Genomic DNA, 25,118 nt, shown 5'->3' on the forward strand with positions numbered 1-25,118 from the left:
AAATATAAAGAGGAGAGCTAACAATGTCCTGTCTCTGAGCTGGTAGGCAAGAAAGACGGGAAGTCCTAGTGACCCAGCAAAAACACAGAATAAAATCAAATGGAGATGTGAACAGCTCAGCCAGCCTTTTGCATGCAATGGAATTAAACATGAAAAGGTAATTTACATCATCCTTATGTGAGAGAAGAATTGTGTTACTTTTTTTTTTGTACAAAGTGGGTAGAAGGGAACTGGCAAGGGTTATCCTTGACCTACTTCCTTCTTAATGTTAAAAACAGCCCTTTTAAACAAGACATGTACAGTGGCAAAGCAGGGGCCTCATATGAGATTCTACATTCTCTTCCTTCCCACCAGGGTAAATAGGAGCTGAAAATCCTCAGCATCTTGCCAGCTGTCACTGCACCTTTCATGGAGACTGTGTTCATGCCACCAGCATATTCCTTGCCTTGGGGGGTAAATGACAATAGCATCCACATGCAATGCATGTGGTTACTACACAGTAAGTGTATGTGGGACCCTAAGCTATTATCTATTTGATTTTAATAGCATGTGTTTTCACCATCTTTAAGAAAGGATGCGGGATTTAATTTTTAAAGGGAGACTTCTTAGGGAGAAAGGAGAATTGCCATTAAGCTTGTTTCAGCAGACACCACAATTTGCAGAGCTGTTCTCCTTTCTTGGCAGCATCTCATCCCCAAACATAGCCCCTACCACTCTCCTCTGAGGACCAGGTGTGCTCCAGCACACTCAGCTGTGAGCATTAAGAAACACTGTAGATTTGGCTGAAAACTTCCTCTAAAACTGTTTTTTAACAGCAAACTGAACTTGTAGATAGGTTGAAGTTTCTGAGAAAAGTCTTTGCTTTGTGCTTTACTTCCTCTCTTCATCTCCTTAAGTTGGATAACTGAGACAAACATGTCTTATTTAGAAATATTGAAAGGATGTCTTATGGGATTTTATTTCCCAGATGGATTCCCTGTTCCCTCATACACAACAAACAGCTGCCTCCTCCCCCTGGAGAATAGTTTGGAGGGTGTGATGGGGATGTAATATGACAAGGTACATGGCTTCTAGAGAAACCTGAAGTACTGAAATATTGCTCCAAGGAGGTTCCATGTTAGCTCTTTAGTAGAAATCTTTTAGTTTTCATTTCCTTTCTTCTTCGTTTTTTTTTTTTTTCAATGTTTCAAGATTTTTTTCACTGTAGTATAGTCTTATGTTGAATGTATTTGCTTCTGGCTTACCAGCAAAACTGAGCAGTGGGGAAGGAGTTTTGTGCTGTACAACCACTGAACTACACCACAGTTTCAGAGGAGACTCTACAGTGTGGACTGAGCCAGACACAGCAGTAGAAAACAAGTGAGGTGTCCCTCACCATTGTGTTGCTCCTTAGGACGGTTTCAGTGAGATGCACTTTGAACAAAGTCCTTCCTGCAGTTCTTTTTGCTGCATTTAGCAATTTTTGCAGCACACCAAAGGAACAGCATCATTTTTGAAAGGGTAAATGGGTGATGTGGCAAATTTTGTTACTGAGGCTAACCCTAGATGAAGAGGCCAACATGAAGGTTTTCTTTAGCTCCAAAATGAGGTATCACTTAGTACTGTATGATGGTTTACTTCTATAAATATGTTAACGAAAGGAAGATCAAGCCATAGCCAAGACACGGCCTAATATTTCTGTTAAAATGATGATTGGCAGAAGACAGAATGACCTGTTGTTTTTCAATACCTCCTCCTCCTGCTCTACCTTGAAAACACAAGGAGCTGAATGTGTTATCAAAATAATCACAAAAATGTAAAGATCTGAAAATGTTCTCATGGAGAGTAAGTGTTCGAGGATAAGGCAAAGTTCTCCAAAGAGCGACAGCATGATTTGAGGACGCACACCTGTGTTTGCTGCAGGACAGGGGACAAGACAACAGTGATTACCTTTTGTAGGATAAAGGGAAGAGCACAAACAAAAAGTGAATGGCAGCATGTCAGAGTATTGGACAACTTCAACTTCTGGGAAATCTCATCCAGGGGATGATGACTGCTTCAAAGAGGCTGTAAAGAGAATATGCCTTGTGCATGCAGCTATGCTATCTAAAAGCAAATAGAAAGAGGCAAGGAAGTCTCCTGAGGTTCAACAGGAATGTTGCTTGAGAAATGCTCAACCAGCACACAAAAACTGCTGGTCCTTGAAATGAAATGCTGTAGACAGGATCTTATGATTACCTGAAATATTTCTGAAAAGAAGATGGTCAGAAGAAAGGCTAGGGTAAAGGAGACACTAAATAAGTATGAGGGAGCTCCAGCTGTTTGAACCCATCCAGACTGCTTGCTAAAGGCCTTGGCTCTTGCATGGGTAAGGAAATGCACATTTAGAAAGAGTAGAGATCTAGGGTAAATTTTGGCTCCGGTCACCAGTGTAAATCTTAAATAAACCCAGATTGACCTGGTGCAAAAGAGACCATCATTTGGCCAGCAAATCAATATAAAGGAAATATTTCAGTCTGCCCCTTTCTCTTATTTGCCTGCTTCTCTTCATTCTGTGCCATCCCATCTCAGCCCTGACCGTTTTCATTATAAGGTTGAAGGGCAGTGCCGAGTGAGTCCATTAATCTCATACATTTTCATGAATATCAAATACCACTTGGGTTCCAGGAGATTTTTCTTACTTTCTTACAGAATTGAGACCTAATTCTTTACCCAGACCTCATGTCAGGTAATACCTGGGGGCATTTTCCCCAAGCCAACTTGCCACCTCTTCTTCCCACTCCCTCCCACCACGCTGATGGCTCTTTGCTTTTTTCCTGTTCTATCTGTATATACAACGGTTATCAGGAAAAGCCATTCCCCTCTCTGCCCTTGAAAGGCGATATCCACACAAGCTCTTGGGCAGAGTTTGGAGTGAAGAATCTCTGCTGTTCGATTACCACGGAGTTTAGCTCTCTCATGTGTGACTAGATATTGTATTTTTTTTCCCCAGCAAGATCGAAGTTTAAAAGGACAGAAAAATTTCCAGTGCTTGAGATGGAGGAAAACATCTGGTGTTGAAACTCTCAGAGTTTATGGACTACTGGGAAATAGGGCTATTTTCTGGGGTAATAAGTGTTTCTCTTGTTTTGCACCCCCTGCACTGTGCTGATTATGAGGTTTGGATCATTATGACCACAGAAAGGCCAAAAGCATATAAGAAACTTTACATCTATTCTTTTCTACTGATGAAACTATCTTTTCCTTTCATACAGTCCATTTTATCTATGGCAAAATAATCTCTGACTGTACAGCAGCAGAAGGAAGGGCAGAGCAAGCTGGCAGTATGACTAAGGTGTTCTTTATTTGAACTATAAAAATGCCAGTGAACTTTACTTATGGGTTAGCATTCCACTTTGCTGGATGCTCTGCAGAAATCAAAGAAAAAGGCAAACCAGCCCCAAGGGGATTTCGGTGTAAGCCAGAAATCCTCACACAGTTTGCTCAGGTACCGCTGCCAAAGGCAGTGGATCTTCAGTGGTGCCCCTCGGGAGGGATGGTCCTTGCTCTCAGTGGGAATACAGGCAGCACTGCTGTATTCCTGCTGCCAGGCTGTGGGCGTGCAGAGGAGGAGAGCAAGGCCTCAAGTCTCCGGCAAACCTGTGGTGCTGGCACATTCCCTGCAGTGAGATCTGAATAGTGAAACCTGCCACAGATAGGAGGCTGCACCTCCCATAGATAGGGCAATCTCATGATCTCATCCTTTTGCAGTATCTTTCAGATGCTCCAAAAATGGCTGAGAGCTGGAGAATGTTACGTGCAGGCTGGCTAGGCAACTGAAGCGAGGGGAAATATGTGATCTAAGATACATCTATTAATTTTGGGTCAAGATGTGACAGCCTACCATGAAGTTTTATGGCTATAGATAGTAACAGGAACAGTGACCTTTAATTATAGCAAGATAATGGGCACTGCTGTAATACAGAAACAGCTAAAAATAAGAGCCAGTATAAAAATACGAATTATCTCTGAATGTGATCACATTTTCCACTAATGGAAAACATAGCTCAACCCTCTGCCTTCCTGAAAAATGTTTTCTTCTACAGATACTGAGGTTAGAGTTACATGCGGAGTTGGTGAGGTTAATTCAAGGTATCCTATTAGGACGGTACATTCAGAGAAACACTTTGGTTTGAGCTGGAGTTGGCTTTTAGCTGAGCTTGGTTTGATTTGATTTTAAGGAAATGAAACCCTCAGTGTAAAATTAAGTTTACCGCAGACAAATTAAAATAAGAGAGATTCTTTGATGCATTCCTATTAGCAAGTAATTCAGTGCCATTAAGCGTGGAGGCTGAAATTGTACCAAGGCCCCAATGACTGTACTGTACAAGTTATTGGGGTGCTATTGCTGATGACCTGGTGGTTATTTTCATCCGAGAGGAACCCAGTGCGTGCTCCCAGACTGCTTTGTGGCTGTCACCCAGAGCATGGCAACCGGTGACCTAAGAGGGGAAAAGGATTGCTTACAACTCAGAACATCTCAAAATAATGCAGACTGTGAAAGCAGATGTGGTTCTCAACTTTGAAATGCATTTTTAAAGAAATCTGGGTATCTAGGTTTATGCTATCTGTTGAAGACAAGGAAAAATTGCCACTTTCTGGGTTTTGCTGGCAATCTTTGCTCACCTTTCAGATAACGTAATTTGTGAATTGTCCTGAAACACACCAACAATTGCAAACTGTGAATAGCAGCTCTATTAACATGCTGGTCAGGGTTACCATTATGGCACAAATTATAGAGCGAGCCAAAGAAAGTTTGAGAGCAGACTTCTGAGCATTTAGAAGCAATCAGCCAGCACCCTGCCCCAGCACACATCCTTACACAATAGGATCTTTCTGATATCTGTTGACAAACTTTGGCCAGTGTTTCTGCTTGCTAAAAGGTTTTCTGCCAATACAGCAACATATTGCAGATAAAACCTAATGAGCTGAGTTTAACAAAAAAATGCCATGTGGCTTCCTTGCAGTGATGCCCATCTGTCGGCTTAGTGAAGCAGCAGTGTGCTGCAGCTGTACTGCTTTGCTTTTTATCAAATCAAAATAAAGCTGTGCACCCCAGAGTCAGGTATGATAAACAGGCCAGCAAATTGCCTTACATGGGTATCATACAGCTCCTTATCTGTCTCACTTTTCAGAGCAGCGTAACCAGATGGCTCTTAACGGTGGGTGAAATATTCTCCGTTATGTTTTTGGCATTGAGCTAGAGGGACGGAGTCCAGAAGTCCACCACCAAAACAACAGATATTTAAATTGGACTGGGACTGAGATTACAGCCTGCAAACAGAACTTTTGAAATTGAAGCAGATTTCATTAATAGCAAAGGAAATGCCTATTTAGAGTGGATCTGGTGGAACAAAAAAGACACAAAACAATGAAAAAAAGAGTCTTTGTGAGCAGCCCTGCAGAACAATGAGGAGGTTGGCCTTCCTCCAGCCTCCCGGCCGGCTGTGCAAAGCAACTGGCCTTCCCACACCTCCCTTATTTATCACGGGGTGCTGGAAATGGGATGGTGGCTGCTGGCATCTCCTGCCGGGCCAATCTGCAGCCCAGGGTGCAGGGAAGCAATGTTTCTGCTGGGACTGGAAGCACGGCCATTAATAGGGCTTGGGGGTAGGGAGCATCTGTCCGTGACAGAAATTCCTGCTGGGAGCACGATGTCACAGGCTAAAGGCTTCAATTTCTCCTCGCTCATCTTTTTCCTGGTTCATTTGGCAGACCAACCTGAAGTGTAAAACGCGAAAGGAATTTGCTCTTTCTTTAACTGACCAGTAAGCAAATAAATTGGTGCTTTTGTCTAATCTGTGGCTTTGGCATCAGTTCCAGAATTGGGGAACAGTCCAAAGGGATCTGGAGTCAGGAAAAAGCAGTTCTTGTTTGGTACACTGAGGGGAGAAACTTTGTTAATGTGCGTGCCATGCCTGTGTGGGTGGCTTTTAAGTTTGCTTGGTTCGAGGTGTCAAAGCCAAATGTGAAATTCATTCTTTCCTGCCAATGTGTACACTAGCCCCTTCTATTGCTGGGAACATGAAGCAGATTTGCATGAGTTTTTGCTGTCACCAAGAGCAGATGGAAGTTGTTTAAAAATTGTCACTGCTGATGAACTTTTTCAGCACATTACACTTTTGCAAATGTAGACATGGGAACATTTGTGTTGTAGCATGTGTGTGTGCAGGTGTCTGCTCTGTGGGTTGTCACTCACGCTAACATTTTGAAGGCTGAAACCTGGAGCTTCTCAATTGTGAGTGCTCAGGCTAAACAGAAGATGAAAGCGTCATCTTCAGAAAAACTGAAGAGAGGCAGAATTGGCAAATTTTGTCCCTAGGTCATTAAAAATTATTTTGATCCGCCATCCTCCTGAAGATTATGCTATTCGCATTCATGTGCCTTTGCATATGCCTCATTTTAGGCGCAGATATCTGACAAAAGCTGTCCTCTTTCCCCCCACTGCAAGCACAATGTGCCTTAGGAATATAGAGTTCTGCTGAAGATGAACAAAGCAGTAATAAGTAAACTGAAGAGACACTGAGGATGGGTCAGGACAACCGTGCCATCAGTATTAGAACAGGGTAGCCCCAATTCACTTTACTCTTCTTCCCCGTGTTATGGCTGCATCCTATGGATATAAAAAAAAATGAGACTCTTGAAAAGGCTGTCAGAATTAACATGAAGAGCACTGAGTTATATTGATTAGTGAAATCTAAATACAGTTTGAATTTCCTTACTTTGGAAGTGGTGACAAATGCCACGTTGAACCGGTTTTGCTTGAGCACAGTGTTGGTCAAAGTTTGCTGGGCAACATTCTGAGCCACATATCCCCTGGGAGCCACATCAACCTCTTGCAAGTGCTGTCACTTGCTATGCAAGCCCTCAGCATAGTGCAGGAGGCTGAGAGGGGCCCTGTGACCACAGCAGTTTTGTATCTATCTGACTGTTGTTTCAAATTCCATCCCAACTTTTATGATTGCACCTTTTTAACTTTTTTGCATGTTGAACATTTTGACTTTCTTGCTGGTATTTTATTCATGACTGCAATTCCTTCCTTTTAGCCAAGCTGTAGCTGAGATGAAGAACGAGCAAGATGGCTGAGTTAAATATAGCACTGGGGCTGAAGCGTAACACCCTGTCCAGGGCTCTAGTCATAAAAGAAGAAAGAAATTACTTCAGAGAGGATTAAGCACTCTCCTGCTATAGAAGTTGTATGTGATGTCAAAGAGTGCAGAGTGCTGAACAGCATGCTAGGAAAAGGAAAATCCTAGGATGCTGACCCAGAAAATTAACACGCCGCTCCACGGTTAGCTCAAAATGGAAGAGGAGTTTCACGACTCTTTTTCCTAAACCAGTGACAGCTGTGACAAAGCTGTGTGATGGAGTTACAGCTCCAGCTCCATTCTGAGTGAAGGTGCACCTGGGAGTAAGGAAATCTCTGTTGTCCTATGGCTGCAGTGAGGCCCTACAGGCAAGTCCAGAGATAGGACAGAAGGAGGGAGAGCTGGGTCTGAGCACTGCTGAGGAGGCAGAGGGGCTGGGACTGTTGTTGCTGCTTCTCCATCCCCTGAGCATTTGCTCACTTCCCAGTGTGGTCGGCACACAGGAGACTGGCTCACACTGCTGTCCTTCTCTCTGCATGAAGGTAAATGCCTCTTCTGTGAAGAGAAGAGTGAAAGAAAATTGTACACTGAGAGCCGAGACATTCATCTGTTATCTTTCTATTGATTAAAGCAACCTGAAAATAGGGGTGATTAACAAACTGCTTAATCAAGATGTGTCCAATACCTTTCTCTGTACAGAAAATGCTACAGTAGAATGCTATTTGTTCTGAATGGGCAGAATAATCACCACAAAACCTATTGAATAATTAAATGCACACATGCCCTAGCTTCTAGAAAATCATTCCCCCTCAATATCTATCTTTTGTGGGGAAAAAAGGCTGCTGAATGCCAGCTTCATTTCAATTTGTGTGTTTCCAGGTCTACACTAAAGACATTTGCCCACTGAGTTTCATGCCTCTTATTAGGAATGACTTACTGTAAAAGAATGTGTTTCACTTTTAGTGACCCTGCACATTAGAAAGGGGTGAAGAATTGATTTTTTTGGTCTGCTGACTGAACTAGAATGTATGAGGGAAATGCTTGTGGGTTGATTCCAGCCCCTCCAACTTTTTTCATCTTCCCATTTAAGTGTTAGATAAAAAAGGCAAAAAAAGGTTGTGTTGTCTGAAACATTTTTTTGACATGGAACAAAATATGTTGTTCGGAAAATGTGAAAATGAATGGCCTGGTATGTTTTTGACAAGGAAAAAAAACAACAAACCAACAAACCCAACAAAAACACGCTGTTTCCCAGTGTAAACACTGGAATCTGTGAACTAGTTCATTTGACAGCGCAGTCTGCACTGTGCTTTGGTACAAATATTCTCTGCTTCTTTTGCCCACCGCCAAGAAATGTAGCCAATTCTGCCATGTCTGTTGGACCTCCAGGCTCTGATTTCCCCATCCAGTATGTCACCAGTAGCATCAGCACATCATGAAAGTGGGACAGCCTGTGCAGAATGAGTGCCAAGCTCTGCTGGGCTCACAGGGTGTGGGCACCGCCTGTCCTTGATGGAAGGAAGCTGTCACCGTGGCCAAGTCCTTGTTCACCTCACTCCTGAGCATCTTGTGTTGGTGCAAACCAGCAGTAACTTCAAACACAAGAGGTGAGCGTCTATTGCAATGAAGTGACCTCTAATTGCTTGTGCTTTTCTCTAGTGACTCACCTGATCTTTACAAATGAGCAGTAGCGTCAAGAACAACAAAAAATCTTTGCCAGAACTTTTGGTGTGACAAAAATGGAAATTGCTCCCAAAATGGCATTTTTACATATTGTTTCTAAGTTTTTACTGGAGAAAGGATGTGGCAAAGAATACTTTCTATCACCTAAAATGTAAGATCTTGCAATTTTAAATGAAAAAATTCAATTTCTGATTATGTTGAGTGCAACTTCAAAAATTCTCAAACTTTTTTTAAACATAGAAAGGCAAATGGTTGAACTTGTTCAAAGAATTTATTGGAAACCATGTTCGAGATCTATAGATATTTAAATGTCTCAAAGTCAGAGTCCCAACCACCTCCTGGTAACAGACTCATGGAATTAATCACAGCATTTTTATTTGCTTTTAGCTTAGAAAGGGTGGTACAACTGAATATGAGGCTTTAGTGCTTGCTCTCAGATGAGCTGGAATATTTTATAACATTTAATGGTCTATTTTCTTGTCCTGTATTAATTAATTAAAATCTAATGTTAGCAGCAGAAAGCTTAGTCAGTCCTGAAATGATTCTCTGTTAAGTTACTTCTATGTTTGTTGACTGAGAAGATGTTTTCCATTGCCTCAGTTCAATTTGTTCTCTCTTAAAGGCCATTACGTAATATATTTTAGGAGGTTTTCCATAAAAGACTTTGGAAACTTTAATTCTTGGTTATTGAAGGAAGAGATGTTACAAATGAGTGTGCTGAAAGCCAAGAAAGCCAGCCTTGAATGCTTCCTGAGAATTAAACTTCTCTATTTCAAGAGCTTTATTTCTCTTTTACTTGCTTTTGTGTACTGTCCGGTCTGATAATCTTTGGAAGGAGGGTGCTGTTAATTGGAGAGGGATAAGCAGAAGTGAAAATTGACCTCCCAGTAGGAAAGAGCAAATCAGTGAAAAGAAGAAGCATTCTTTGTTGCAGGACTTTGCTGTCTTCCATGCCACAGGATGTTTCTGACCGGCTGCAACCCATATATCACCCAGCGCCTGAAACTTGGTCTGCCTTCTTGAAGATCCATAGTGACAAACCCTAAAGCAGCTCTCACTTTCTTAGAGACAAGACGTAAATTCTTCATGTTCACCTTCCCCCTGCAGAGCAGAGGAAACATAACTTTGCCCATTATTTACAAGGATCGTCCGGTGAGTTCCAAGATTCCAAGAACAGCAGATGTGCCCTCTTGGCTCTTTCCAGCTATTATATGTCTTCTCCTCAACTCTTCCTTCTTCTGCAAAGACAGCTCCCTGGCTATATTTGCCAAACCCCACTACTTCAATACTGATCTAACACAGAAGTGGCCATTCTATGAGGTTAGTAATGCTATTCTGTTTGTGTGCAGCATGGAGAATTGTGTCTCTTTTCAACCTGATAGGACCATTTTTCTACTGCCTCTTTAGTTATTTATTATGTAGAAAGCTGCAAGATTCGTCTGTGAACTATTACCTACGTTTGTTCTGTCCCCTCATAATTGTTTATAACTCTGTGATTCTTCCTGCTGCTCTAACTCTGTTCTACTGTATTTGCACTTCCTTTTGTTAGTGCTGGAACATGAAGGAATACAATGAAACGCTGAATAATATGAGGTCAAGGAGTCAGTCAATGGGACTGATAGGAGGTAAACACAGCAAATGAGTGCGAAGCAGCTGCAAAATGAACAGAGGCTGGAAACTGGCAGAGAGCTTTTAGGCATGAGGGAAGAATGGCCTTGCAACAGATGTCACAGGCTTAATTCATTTAAGGATAGAGTTTGATCAATTTATGAGCAATTTTACATGAAAGAGCTATTTCTGATAGCTGGAGTGAGTCCTAGCAACCTAGAAGGTCTCTTCCAGCACTGGTGCGTTGCTCTCAGAGGCAGAGGCACATGCAGTAGATGCTCCCATGTACACTGCCTCTTTTATAGAAAATTAGGTATCTGCCTGCTTAGTGCATTAAAGCAGCTCAAAAATGTGGGGGAACAATGTGAGAGCCACCACTGGAGAGAGGATAGGAGCATAGAGAGATGGAGGGAGATGAGGTGATGGAGGATGCCTGTTTCTGAACTGGGAGGTGAGTTGCTGATGTTTCTGCAGCAGCCACCTGGTGTGTCAGCTTGGCCAGTCCTGCAGCTCCATACCTGCTGTTCCTAGAGCTAAAAGCACTTCAGCTCAAGAAGAACAAGAAGCCAGGGAGACAAAGATATAATCTAGTATGAAAGAAAAACCCAGATAAAACATGTCACATCACATGCTCTGGCAGAGACTTCAGGTTGGCCTCATTTAATCAAATATTCATGTTGTGGTTTTCCCTCCTCCTACTGCGATGGCAGCTGACATTGATCACTGAAAGCCTCTGACAGAGAGACTGCCCTTGCTTCTATTTCAATATCCCCCTTAGCAGCATCTTTTCACACCTATGGAGATCTGCACTCCCATTACCCTGGTTAAGGAGCCTTCGGCTCTGAGTTTGGCTATCTCACAATCGGGCTGTGCGTGCGCACATTGATTTGCACAGCACACATCCAGTGTGCAGCCTGCTCTGACAATTCTGATGTGCCAGCTTTTAACGTGGCATGGTGCTTTTTGTACAGCCAGAAAGTGTGGCACTTTTTCAGAGCTAAAACAGGCCTTCATGAAATACTGCATCATATTATTGGCTATCTTGATTGTATTGTTCTTTCTCATTATGCAGAATCAAATTGTGTGCCTGCAGAATTTGATAAACTGTAGCACTTCACACATCTGCAACTGCCTAACTTGATTACAGTAGTTTAATTCTGCTTGATATCAATCGGCTCTGTATGCAGTAAGATTAATTATTGCTGTCACTTTGTGAGCGCTGTGATAAGAAAACATAGATTCTGAATGGCAGATGCAAATTTATTGGGAGCAAGAAGAGTGAATTTGCCTCTTTTGCTCACCAGAGATGGAGAAAACCTGCAAGAGGTGAGCTGGCCTGGGAAGCGATGTGCAGGCTGGAGACAGGAGATGCACCTGCTACAGCTCCCTGCTGCAGATGGGTACCTGTTAGTGGAAACAGGTCCCTCTGCTCTGTCAGTGCTCCAGAGCATCCCAATTACATTACCCAGTCAGACTAAATTTGTTTGCAGGTATGCAACAGTGAGCATGGAAACTAGCTGGTCCCAAATGTTTGTCTTAAGGAGACTGTTTGTGCTGTATATTTGGCTCTCCTACACTGCACCTCTTTATAGTGATTTACACTGACTCAGAGTGGGTGTAAAGTGCTGCCAGATCTGAATGGCAATGATTTCCACCTGCTCTGTGCTGCTATAAATGACTACACAGGAAACTTGGACTGAAAAGCTGCCTGCTGTTGCAGAGGTGACAGACATGGCTGTTATTTTTGCCTTGTTGTTGTGCACTGGCACTGTGCAAAAGCCATGTGGACTTGTAGATTAGAGTTTAATTCTCCTTGATACCTGGTATAAGGTCTTGCTGCAGGGGAGCAAGCGAGAGCATCCCCAGCTGCCCCAACCCCAGTGCAGACTGTACAAGGCTCCAGAATGGGGAGCAGCAGCAAACTCTTCTATCTTCCAGCTTCAAACCTATAATAACAAATGGGGCAGAGCTTGCTGTGGGAAAAGGCGTGTACTCTGGTGGATGGCAGTTAAGGAGTCAGCTGTGATGTTTTCAGGCCTAAATCATAGAATTAGAACGGCTTAGGTTGGAAAGAGCCTCAAAGATCATCCAGTTCCAACCCCCACCATGGGCTGGGTGCCCTCCACCAAACCAGCTGCCCAGGACCCATCCAGCCTGGCCTTGAGCACTTCCAGGGATGGGGCATCCACAGCTTCTCTGGGCAGCCTGTGCCAGCACCAAAAAGTAAGCACCAAAAATAGAAGGCCACAGGTGTTGCTGGTTTCTTCTTGGAAAGCTATTGGGTGTGTGGGTCCATCTGTAAACAAAGCTACTCCTGGAGATCTGAACCTTCCTTGTATTTATACATGCATGCACTTATCCTGCCTGTGGCAGGATGCTCAGGTGCCTCTCCACCCCATAGCCTGGACAGGCAGGGTGTTTCTTGGGAGCTGGCTCAGCTTTGCCTCAGAAGCACGTAAGTTCTGGCAGGGCTGCCAGTGGCTTGGACAAAGGGAGTGTGACTTAGATCCATTCTTTTTCCTCTTCTGCTGAAAGCCCTCCCGATCTTCAGCTGGAGAACTGAATAAATCACAGCTAGAGTGTTCATCCTCAAATATTAGACCACAAAGGGTGGAGTGGGCTCTGAGCTGTCTCCAAGTTCTGAAGCCTTCCTCATGGAGATTGCATCACCTTCCCATGACAATGTGACAGTGGAGGGGATGGTCCCTAAGGTGGAGACCTCTCCTTCAGGTGTCCCCTCTCTCCTGCATAGAGGCTGCACAGTCCTGAGATGTGTCTACATGAAGTGGCAGGGGGACAGAGCTGTCAGTCTGTCCTCAGACAAAATCCTCATCAGTCTGCAGGAAGCCATGCCTGAATATGCCTTCAGCACCTGCACCTTGCTCATATGGGTTCCTTTGAGCTTAGTAATCCTGCACTTCCCAGGTAGGGCCCTGGAAATCAGCCGGGGTGTTTAGTTTGAAAAGTACCCGAGGGCACGTGTGGCTGAGATAGATGGTGAGATGAGGTTTGCTAAACAAGAGAAGGAGCTCAGGAAGAGGAAGGCAGTCACAAGCCTTCCCAAAGGGTATGGGATGGGTCTGACCACGTGCTTGGAGGGATGCTCGGCTTCCCATGTCCTCCAGCACTGACTGTGCCTGTATTCTGGAGCCAACATTCTTTCTGCAGAGTGAGCTGGGTTACAGGTTTCCACTGCCATCACTGGCTGATGAGCTAAATGGCATCGTCTCATTTCTGTACAAACAACAAGCCAGGACACTAAATAAAGTGTCATGAAAAGAGATGGAGCTTAAATGCTTCTGTGGGAAGTTCTATTGCTTATTTGCAGAGAGAACTAATATTTAGAGTTACATAAGAATTTTCAGATGATATATTTTTGTACATGAGAGAGTGCTTACAAGCTAGTTTTCTTAGGTATCCGACTTATTTCTCTGTTGGCAATATAAGGAGCTGAAGTGCTGTGAGCAGTCCCCTGGAGAAGCTGAAGTTTCCTTTTCTGCCTCTCAGATGAGCCCTGAGCTCCAGCTTGGCTGCCCAGGCTCTTAGGGCCCTCCCACACTTGTAATTCCTAGGAAGAGTTTGCACAAAAAGCAATCTGTATGCCCACAGTTGAAATCTGTGATTAAAAACTTGTTATTAAATCAGCCTGTGGATGGCTGAGAAGAGGGGATACACAAGTTTGGCTTCTCTCTTTCACTGCTCTGTGATGTGGGCTTGAATATCCGTTTTTTCCCACTATAATAAACCCTTTATTCACAAATTACACCAACATTCCTACCAACAAAGCCCAAAAATGATCATTCACTAACAGAAAAACATTTGCACATCTTTTCTGTGCTTGCATTGTTAGGTGGCACAAATGAACTCGTGGAAGTGAACTTGAGTCCAAAAACGAGCAGAACAATTGTTTTTTTAACAAATGTTTTGAATGGATTAACCACAGCTGCAACCCTGCATCGTCCTTTGCTAGTACCGATAGTAATTGGTTTTGTGATGGGGCTGTCCATCACACAAACCCGGTCGGGTGACCTCTCATCTCCTCTCCAAAGCTACAGATAACTAATTTTCAGGTTTGGTTTAGGTTGGACTTCAATAAGTGACCTATCTGAGTGGCAATGACTTTTCCAGTTTGTTCCGTTGCTCTCTTTATCGTGGTTTTGGTCTTGTTTCCTTGGATGCATTTCAACTGATGTTCTTTTGTTAATGACACTTATTCATTATTTTTCTTAAATACCTTGCCTTAACCAAGAAGCACCTTGATACGTATCAACCACCGTTCTGTTAGGGAATTGTGCAAAGCAGGGACTGATGCAGCTGGTCAAAATGGCTAATGCTCAAAACCTAAATCACCAAAAAGTATAGGTCTCTCGGTTTCTTTCCCCATTTCTCCCTGCTCAGAAAATCACACAAAGTGTATTTTCAATAGTCAAGAATACGGGAAGGGGAGGAGGTGTTTATCACAGCACTTTGAGTGCTGGAAAGGGACCATTTGAAAAGGACAGAGGATAAAAAGCCATGAATCAATATTTCTATGTGCCTTCTGCTGCTGTTTATTTGAATCCATTTGTTTTGCTGACATATTTCCCATGCGGCTGGAAATGTTATTTCCTTTGATAACATCAGCAATTGATGTGCTGCATTTGCTGTACAGCTAGGTGTATCCCAGCCAAAGGGATGTCTCTGACTCTGTAAGTGTTTGGTGCTTTAAAAACAAGTGCAAGTTCACTTTTATCACTTTTATCCCCCAGCTGTGCACCCCTGTGTGATGTGCTTTGGGCTGTGCTGCTGGGTGATGCCTTTCTCGCAGGGAGTGAACCGACAGTGAACAAATTGCTGTTGACTGAGGGCATACCATTACTTCAGCTGCATGCGAGCTCTGGGATTTCACGGGATGCAAAGTATGCTGGAATGAATGCCCTGGGGGTCTAGCAGGTCTGCTGCTGATGGATGCCAGACAGTGGTGGGGAGAGCATGCTGTCAGCAGGGAGCACTTCTAGAAGTCCTCCGAGCTGGAAAGGACCACTGTGTTGGGAGCCGGAATGCATCACCCATTGATTTACTGAGAGAGGATCCTTGTATCAGAGAGTCCACTGCTCCCTGCACTGGGCACAGCCCCTAATTACAAACCTTCATTGTTGAACAACATCCCTTCAACCTATCCTCCTTCTATTTGTTGATCGCAGTGGTGGAGCAAATGGTGTACATTTAGCCAAATATTTTCAAAATCTATACACTCAAAGCGTGAAGAGTTATAAACAATTAAATATTTCAGTAGGAATGATAAAGTCACAGCTGAACTAATGGACAGCACATTTCTATTAATACATACATAGTCGGTATATAGAGATATAATGACGTTATTATATACACATATATGTACACACAAGCTGTATTGCAACAAAACTGCAGCTCCTATGGGGAAAGAGAAGGTAGATTTTGTTAAACTGCAAAGTAGGGCTTGCTGTGTTGTGTAGAAGTAGGAGGAGACAATTTCTATTTATCTGCCCTCCTTTCAGTACGTGCTCTGAGAAGATGTCACTTACACTAGAAACTCCCCGGCTTCACGCAGGAGTAATTTCAATGAATGGCATATTGCTTTTTTTTGTAAAAATGCTTTTACATTTATGTAAAAAATGTCTCTTGGTCTCTCTCATCATCATCGGTATATGGAAAAAGCAATTACATTCTCTTTCAGTATTCAGCAAGGTAGGAGAAGCTTTCAATGAATCACAGCATAAAACGATTCATGCTCTGGGGGGAGTAGGGAGGGGAGGGGAATGAAACAGAAAACATTTCCTGTGTTTTGCCTGTTTTCAGTGACCTAGAAAAAAAACAAATTTTTAGCTTCTCCATAGTTACCGGAATATCCATTTTTTCTTTTTACATGCTGTTTTGTTCTCAGAGCCTGGCACCTGCAGGAGGTGAATTCGGTGCTCTTTGAGTATGCGATCAGTAAGTGGAGAAGAGCATATTCTCCCTTTGTAAAAACGTGCAGCAGTCTCCTACAGTTTTTCCTATTCAGGAGCTGCTCAAAAGAACATACCTTTCAAATGTGATCCCTGCTATTCAGGAGGTGGTGCTGAACAAAGCTGAGGCTGAATACGCACCTCTTCAAGGGAATTCTCCCCTTTTCAACATGAAGCCAGTTGAATTCCAGTTTGGACTGGCTGCTCTTTCTACTTTTTAAAGATGAAGATGCAGATATGGCATAAAGGGACACAAACCACCATATGCAGTTGCCATTGACTCGAGTCTCAGTGCACGCGTTCATAAAGGAACCAAGAATCTGCTGCTTCAGAACAGTGAGGGTGTGGAAATAGATAAATAACATGGAGAGCTCCCCAGTCACCTGGGTTGTTGCTTTTGTCCTGTCCAGCAGCTGCTCAGGACATGGGGCAGAGTAGAGGTTTGTTGCTAGATCACTGCCCTCTCAAGAGCCTGGCTTACCGGGGCCCTGGTGCTGGGTTTCCAGACAGAGCAGATAACAAATGGCAAAGATGGGGTGGTCCCTTTCAGCACTGCCATTCTGCTTGCACTAGGCTAAGCTTCATCTGGGCGATGGAAAAAGCCAGAGTGATTTTCTGGCAAGCATCATGGGAGGAACAACTTGTGCATGGCAGCCCAGGTACCCTGGGATCTTGTCACAAGCTGTTATAAAAGGAAGGGTGCTACCTCCATGCTGCATGAGCTGTGGCACAATCCTGCTCCTGCTTGCTCAGAGCAGGCACCTGTCCCAAATGCTTCTCTTTTGACTCACGCACCAGGTTCTGTTCCTGATGAGAGCAGCGCACCAAGGTGGAGGTGGGGAGGGACAGAAGTTGCACCCAGTTCAGTTGCTCCTGAGCCTCGCTGCCAGCGTGGAGGGGACTCACACTGTGCAGGGACTGGGCATGGCTCTGGGGACACATTTGAGGTAAGTTTCCCAGGGATATCACAGTACTCAGCGTTTGGAAAAAGAGCACGGAGGTTTCTCTACTTAACTTTTTGGCAGAAATTTGGTATGTTTGGGTCCATGGGAACAGTTTATTTGAAATTAAAATCTTATCAGCCAGCTACTTTCTGACATGCAACTCATAAATACAGATTAGCAGCATTGGTTTGTTGCAACGTGTTCCATAAGCTTTTCATGACTGCTCATGAACACACTGAATTATAAGCACAGAACAGCCCTGTGGATTAGATGCAGCATTTCTTAGCATTGTCTGAAGCCTGTTCTCTTAAACAACATTTGACAGGTGAATGCAATGGAGAAAACATGGTCCTGGTGCGTGCATTGAAAGCAGATGCAGCAAGCTGAGCTCACTGCCTCATAGGGGCAGCTGCTGCAAAGCCCTGACACAGAGGGTAAATAACGAGGGGCTATTTCTGCCCCAGTGGAAAAAAAACAAAAACAAAAACGTGGGGATGGGAGTTTGACTTGAAAACAATTGCTTCAAATGATTTTGGAACTGTATGAGCTGGAGATGTGCTGCATTTACACTGAGGGATGAGCTCAGAATCTGACCTAATTCCCCTTATTTTTGCCTCATGGGCTTTTCTTCACCTCTTTCACTTAAAAAAGAAATCTTTAAGGGGAGCTCAGAGTCATTTCCTGCCTGTGATGCTGTCCCACTTGAGAGGCTTCTTGCTGCCTTTTTTCCTTTTAAGTAACAGCTCACTGACTATAGAATTTTGTTTGTATAGTCCAGCCAGTTCCTCCATTGAGATCTATTTTATTTGTTTCTGCATAGAAGTTAACCTTTTCAGGAAGGCAGCACATAAAAGCTCACTTACAGTATGCTCATCCTCATTACACCTCAGCAGAGAAATGTGGATGAAAGCTGTATGAAAGATGGTGAGATTCAGCTGAGGTTCCTTGCTGCAATAGGAAGCAGTCCTCGTGCTTTTCTTAATTATGTGCTGTAGCAGCAAGTTCTGTAGTAAGAGTTTCCCATGCCTGGAGCCACACTAATGAATACACATAAGAAGTGATTTGTTTGTTATTTTCCTATGCCCAATTATTCACTGTAAATAAAGTTTATTTTGTATATATTTGCTCCTGCATTGCTTTCTATTCACTTTGTTGTTCAGTACTATCTTCCTTTTGACTTTGATCCTTTTTCCTTAAACATCTTTAACTGGTATATATCAAAGAAATAGCCCCAATGAATTAAGCTGTTTAAAAGTGAAGCCCCTTGTTCTAGGCCTGTGCACATGTAAAACCTGTAGAGTTTGCCATGTAAAGCATCAGGAGTACTATGATAGCTCTGATGCCACTATTGTTCTGCCAGCAAAAATTGCCCTGGAAAAGAAATATGACTTAGAAGTTGTTGTCTAACAGAAAAACACTTTTAGTGCATTAATAGGAAAGAGTATTGCCTCTTAATTTTGGTTTGACTTCAAGGTGCTGGTGTTTTAGGAATTGTATAAAAGCATTGCTCTCCTTCTGCTCTCATTGCCTGAAAATGTCTATCAGAGGTTAGAGACAATTACTTGACGGAAGTAAAGGTCAGAATTAAAAATATTTTACGTATCATATATCCCAGGAATGCTTTTCCATGTTTTTGTCACTGTTCTCTTTATGTGCCATCGGGACTTCATGTTCGTTCTGACATGAAATTAGAATTAGGCTTCAATAAAGCATTTGCTAGCTCACTGGGACAAGTATGTTATCCATCAGGGTGAATTGTGAAGCATAGTTTTGATGAAATAAGACCACGGATCAATTTATTCCCTCACTGTCGTAACACAGCAGCTGGCCATGGTTCAAGACCCCCATGGTGGTAGGGGCTGTGAAAGAGAAAGCCAATGTCTGTCCTCTGGAGCCTGAGTTCTTGCTATCAAACAGGAGCTAATGAACGGACAGAGCCAGACAGGGAGGCAAAGAATCATTAGGCACTGTTTGTCACGTGGTTCCAGCACGCTCACAGCCCAGCACTTAAGGATTTTATTGACATAACGTCAAAGGAGAATTTTGAGGATAATGAGGATAGATTTGCAGATATAGCTGCATGGCAGAAAGCATAGACATGCCTGCCTGAATGTTTTAAGAGGGAGATAAGGGCTCTTATCATGAGCGGAATGAAGGACAGAGTTGCTTTCTTGATACTTAATGAAAGATGAGAATTAGATCCTAAAGAACCTTGACAGTGAAGCTTCAAAAGCTTCTGTTTGATGTGCTGGAAAAGGGGATCCAGAAAGAAAAGTCAAATGGAGTTGATGTGGTTTAATAACATGGTCAGCTTGATGGATAAGAGTGGAACACAACTGCATTTGTAGAGAGAATGTGAACAAAAAAATATCACTGTAATGAGGAAAGGGGAAAGAATCTGTCAGGAGAGCTGCATCTTCAGATGGCTGAGAGAGGCTGTGCCAAAGTGTTCCTCCATCCCCAAGAATGCCAGGATATGAGATGTGGAACCTAAGCAGGGCAGTACCCGGAGGGGGTGGTGGGTCTGTGCCCAAAAAACAGTCAAGGGATGGAGGTAAGTCGGTGAGCTGGGAGAGAAATTAAAAGTCCTCTTAGAAGTTGAATGTATGGTCTGCTGTGTTGAGATTGTACTGCCAGAAGGAAGGCAGGAGGAGAGAAAGTTAAGCCTGGGACTAAAACAGAGCCTGGGTTCTGTATTAGTAATGTCCCTTCTGAAAAAGAGAAAGTGAAGACCAAGACACAAACAAACAGGGCTGAAGAGGAGAAATAAGTGAAGAAGTGGGAAGAAAAAAATCAAAACAGGCAGGACAAGATTTTCAGTGGTGAATGATGCCAAAGCCCTGTACTGATCTGGGAGGATGAAGCTGGAGCACTGACTGTGAAGTCTGATTAAGATAGGACCACTTGCTGCTCTGGTAATTACAGTAATCACAATGGTGAGGGGCTGGTGCCTTTGTTCCTTGACTAATAACACTATAATCTCTCACGTTTCTTATTTTTAAGTTTGTCTGTAAAACATCCTTCATTTGTGTTAGCCCTTTCACCCTCCACTATTTCCCAGTTTGAGATTTTGGAAGCGATCAGAGCAACTGCTGACTTTTAAACCTGACCAATGCAGAAGGGAAAGTGGGAAGTGGCAGCAGATCCCACAGAATGTGGGGAAAGCCTCCTCTGAGTACTGAATCAAAAGCAGAACAAGAAACCAGGCAATCACTATGATAACCACAGACTGCCATTAGAGCCTTCCCCAGCACACCATCTTAATAAAGGAAAAAATTTTAACAGACCTGCATTTCCTGTCTTCTTAGTTACGGAAAATGATCCAGTTTAAAACAGACCCGGTGAATGCATGCGTTACAATCCAGCAGGGGGAACCATGGATACTGTTTTTCTGCTTCCAGAGAAAATACCAGGAACAGAGAATTTAAGAGTCACGACCTAACATGAAACAAAGATAGGTGCCAGTCCTGCTGCTGCTGCATCCTGATGGCTCTGCCAGCTGGGTATGAGGTGCCCAGATTGTTTTTCAGAAAGTCTTAGATGTGAAAGCGAGTGAAAGATGTGATGCAGTCAGCTTTCCTATTACCTGATCAAAACGTCCTAAAAAGACCTATTTTTGAAACAGCAAGAGAAGTGCTGCCTAAAGCTTAAAAGCAATTTGCAGGACTAATCATTAGGAGAGCTTGGTATGGAAGGCATTAGTCTGCAGCGGAGCTGGTCTCCTTCTCTTCCTCTTTATACATTGGTTTTGTTTGTGCAAGGATTCTTCCTTCCCCCCTCCATCCCAGTCTCCTTCCCAAAAGTTCTCCTGTGGCTATTGCACAGGTATCATCCAGCCATTATTCAGGCAAATACCTGACTGAGATGCTTTCGTTTTTCCTGCTTTATTACTCAGAAAACGTCACTCCTCCGTGTATGAGCCCTGCAGATGACTGGCTCCACCTCTAGGCGAATGACAGGATGAATTTTACAGGATGAGCTGCCCTTAGGCCTTATACTGCTGTTTGTTTGTTCTTTAATGCTTATTTTGGGGAACAAAAAAAAGTCAAACCAGAGCGTGTTGTGACACTGATAGTTCTCGGTAGCAGCACACAGCTGCTGTTACACGCACCTGGGGACAGCCCACAAGGAAGGAGTTTTCACTCTTGTGAGTGGAAACTCCCATACTTCTCCTAATCTTTATGCCTAAGCGTACTGGTAATGTCCATTTTAAAAAAGAGTGCTCACTGCTGCAAAAATCGTACTGGCATCAGTTAACACTAAAATCCTTTTAACCTTTTTTTTCAAAAAATGACCAAAATTGTCATGCTTTTGCACCCAATACAGCTTCATATTTGAACACACTGCTGAAGAAGCGAAAAGAGGAAGAACCTGGATCAAAGAATTGAAGCACAACCAAATCATAGCAAACAACCATTGTTAGGCTCTCAGAAAATGTTGCCTGATGCATTCTGTTACTGAGATTTATTGTGCTGGTATGGCAATTTTCACAGACTCCTGCTTATTCCCTGAATACACTGTGAGAAAGAAATGAACTGCTTAATGATATAATGAACAAATCCACTCTGAGGAGGCTCGAGTTTCCCTTTGCTTTCAGTCCAGCAGCACTTGTGTGCTAAATGCTGTGCTTTCAGAGAGCTCACAATGGGCTGCACACACGCGTGGAGACGTAGGAAGGCGGAAGATTACCAGGAGATAATGGAGCAAGTCAAATGGGAAAACAAGATGAAACAGCAGAAAATGTACATGCTGCTTTGTTTCTTCTTTTTGCATTAATAAAACTGGGGCCGTTGTGTTTATTGCCAAATGATAGCCCGTAAGTGTGTGTGGGTAATGACCTGCACAGCCCTGCCAGCCCCGGGGGAGCGTGCTGACATTAATACCTCAGTGAATTGACCTGCATCCTTCTGCTGTGTTGCACCACGCTGTGTTCCTAAGCCCATTCCTGGGAGAACAGTGAGTGGTGCTGCCCTGGGAGCTCCCAGTGGCAATGGCTCAGAGCCCCTGGCCGAGAGGTTTTAATTCAGTGCCATCATGAAACATCTGAACAAGCCCGAACTGCCAGCGTGCTATTAGCTGCAATGAATACTTCACATACCACCAAAGCCTTATTTTTGTCTAATTGCACACACACTCACAGGGCATGCTGCAGCTCTGAGTGGGGCATTAGCAAAGGGTTTTACTACTTTCTGTCCCTGCCCGGTCGGCCAAGAGCCATGCCTGTTTCCCTCCTTGTGCCCTGTGCTGTGCCAGGATCTTTTGCAAGCTTGGAGCCTTCCCTGGTGGCAGGAATTTTCTCCACGTTATTTGTGCACTATGTCCACAAGGTACCTCCCACTCTGTGTTGGTTGCTGGGTACAAGAGGTGTGCAGTTGGTTTGGTAAAGGGAGGAACAGAGTCCTTTCTGTTGCTTGTAGAGTGGTCCAGACACATGGCACTGGCTGACTAGAGCCTTGAGAAATAATCAAATGAATAAGCATTACTTCGATACTGGTTGATGGAACAGAATAGCCTGGCTGTGCTCATAGTTAGAGGATTAGCTCATATCACATGCCACAAAAATGCTTTCAGCGTGATTATGCCAAAAGAATTGTGCTTTGTATCAGTGCTGTAACAAGTGCCATAAAATTACAGGATACATCTCCCACCCATCCTTCCATCTTCCTTCACTCTCTATTCTGCCTGTTTTCCAGGACAATTCTGGAGTCACCCTCACCTCCAGGAACTGAGAGATGCAGACTGAGAAATAATTCTAAGAGGTTTTGAGGAAGAGAGAAAGTAGCAAGCAAAGAGCTGGCAGTGAGAGGTGATGTCACACACAGCACTGCACCGGCAAGGGCTGAGGCACAAACCCTGAGGTGAGACGGAGCTCCTGGGCAAAAGGGCAGAGGCTGGTGGGATGGGTGCCCCTTAGTGCAGGCAGGGCCCTGCCGTCAAGCACAGATCGTGCAGGGAAGGTGACCACTAGTGGAGAAGCTGGAAAAAATCTCTGTGGTTATAGTGCTTCGGTCACTGTACTCCCAAAGTGTTGCTGACGCTGGTGGGTGGGCAGAGAAAAGGGAGCTGGCTGGAAAGCGTGCCTGCTTTATAAAGAGCTTCATGCATTCTGGGTCCTGTTCTCATTGCATGGCTGGAGAGGAGGAGCACAGCCTTACTTGCTGAAGGACAGGGGCAGGTATGCACATATATCTAATGCAAAGCTCCCATTCACCCTCATGCACATCATCCTTCTGAGGTTTTGCATATGCACCCAGAGTAACTGCGAGCAGAACACTGTGTCTCCTGTGGCTTTGTTGGAGTTTCCTGGTGATATTTTCTCATCCTGTCAGAACACAGAGACGAAGCCAGATGAAGCCGTGCATCTCTTCCTGTTTGTCCCTGACAATCTGAAATTTCATTTCTGTTCAGTCAACACCTTCCATTAATATTCAATGCGAGGTGTGAATGCGTTCTGCTCTGCATTTCCACTTGGCTTTGTGCAGAAGGAACTTGCCTATATGTCCGGCACATCACAGCTGTACCTGGCTTTGCCCAGCAGCTCGCACTGTGCTGCACTCTGGCCGCTCCCACGGATGGCACAGGCACAGTCCTGCTGCACGGGGAACACAAAGCGGTGATTTCCTTGTGTGCCAAATACACTGGTTCCTGCGCATTCTTCTGCCTGTGGAAGATGGCAAGGATGATTTCTCTTCATGCAGCCGATTTCAGTTTGTGCTGTGATTCCTTCTGAACTCTCAGAAATCAATGCTGCTGATAAAAATGTGTCTGCAGCCTTTAGTTCCAAGGACTTGTCACATAAGATGTTTCTTTTTCTAGCCAGTGGCCAACTAAGAGGTTGCAATATAGCGTGGAGCTCTTGGAACGGGTCCAGAGGAGGTCCACTAGGATGATCAGAGGGCTGGAGCACCTCTCCTGTGAAGAAAGGTTGAGGGAACTGGGCTTGTTTTGCTTGGAGAAGAGAAGGCTCCGGGGAGACCTCATAGTGGCCTTGAAGGGAGCATATAAACAGGAGGGGGAACAATTGTTTATGAGGGTGGATAGTGATAAAGGGGACTGGTTTTAAACTAAGACAGGGCAGGTTTATTGTGGATATTAGGGGGAACTTTTTCACCCAGAGGGTGGTGATGCACTAGAACAGGTTGCCCAAGGAGGTTTGCGGATGCCCCATCCGTGGAGGCATTCAAGGCAAGGCTGGATGTGGCTCTGGGCAGCCTGGTCTAGTGGCTGGCAACCCTGCACTCAGCAGGGGGGTTGAAACTAGATGGTCATTATGGTCATTTTCAACTCAGGCCATTCTATGATTCTATGATAATGAGACAGACCACATTTGCAGACTGTATACAGCCAAAGAAATGCGCTCTCACCACAGTCCGTATTGCAGTAATGGACACACTTGTTTCTCGGAAGTATTTTCTCTTTTCTTATGGTGTTTATGACCAAAGCTATAAATCTGGGAGACACTTCACATGCTGTGCTAGGACTTGATTGAAATTCCATTTAACTCATTGAAAGCTTTCTTGTTGACCTCAGTGGGCTGGGTGATTGTGAAATAAGGAAAAGCCAGTCTATTTTAAAATAAGAAGGATTGTATCTATGTCATCACGTTTAGCAGGGAATAAAACAACCTGTGTATCGCACACTAACAAGTTTCATATACCACTTACCTGCTGCCTCCATGCACCCAGCTCTCACATGGAGTGCAGTGACAGCTGCTCAGGGATATCTGCTTGTGGCAATCGTGTTTAGAATCACAAGTATATGAGGAAGAAGAATATACCCATACCTGAGTGATACGGCTGTTCATATAAAAC

At 43.9% G+C, this 25,118-nt stretch overlaps 1 protein-coding gene and 1 long non-coding RNA gene across 3 annotated transcripts in view; one reads left to right on the top strand and one right to left on the bottom strand.

Annotated features, from left to right (window-relative positions):
• Positions 1 to 21,620, bottom strand: part of LOC110399348 — a 63,947-nt gene extending 42,327 nt beyond the window's left edge. Inside the window, exon 1 of the long non-coding RNA XR_002439133.1 lies at positions 20,595 to 21,620. This is a non-coding gene — a long non-coding RNA (uncharacterized LOC110399348). The remainder of the gene's footprint in view (positions 1 to 20,594) is intronic.
• CACUL1 (CDK2 associated cullin domain 1) overlaps positions 17,190 to 25,118 on the top strand; it is a 51,638-nt gene continuing 43,709 nt past the window's right edge. Inside the window, exons 1-2 of one of the 2 annotated variants that reach the window (XM_021397916.1) lie at positions 17,190 to 17,310; positions 23,001 to 23,165. The gene's annotated coding sequence lies outside the window, so the exon portion shown is untranslated. The remainder of the gene's footprint in view (positions 17,311 to 23,000; positions 23,166 to 25,118) is intronic. The other variant, XM_021397914.1, reaches the window with a different exon arrangement.

The sequence above is a fragment of the Numida meleagris genome, chromosome 5 (assembly GCF_002078875.1).
Source record: "Numida meleagris isolate 19003 breed g44 Domestic line chromosome 5, NumMel1.0, whole genome shotgun sequence".
Lineage (NCBI taxonomy): Eukaryota > Metazoa > Chordata > Aves > Galliformes > Numididae > Numida > Numida meleagris.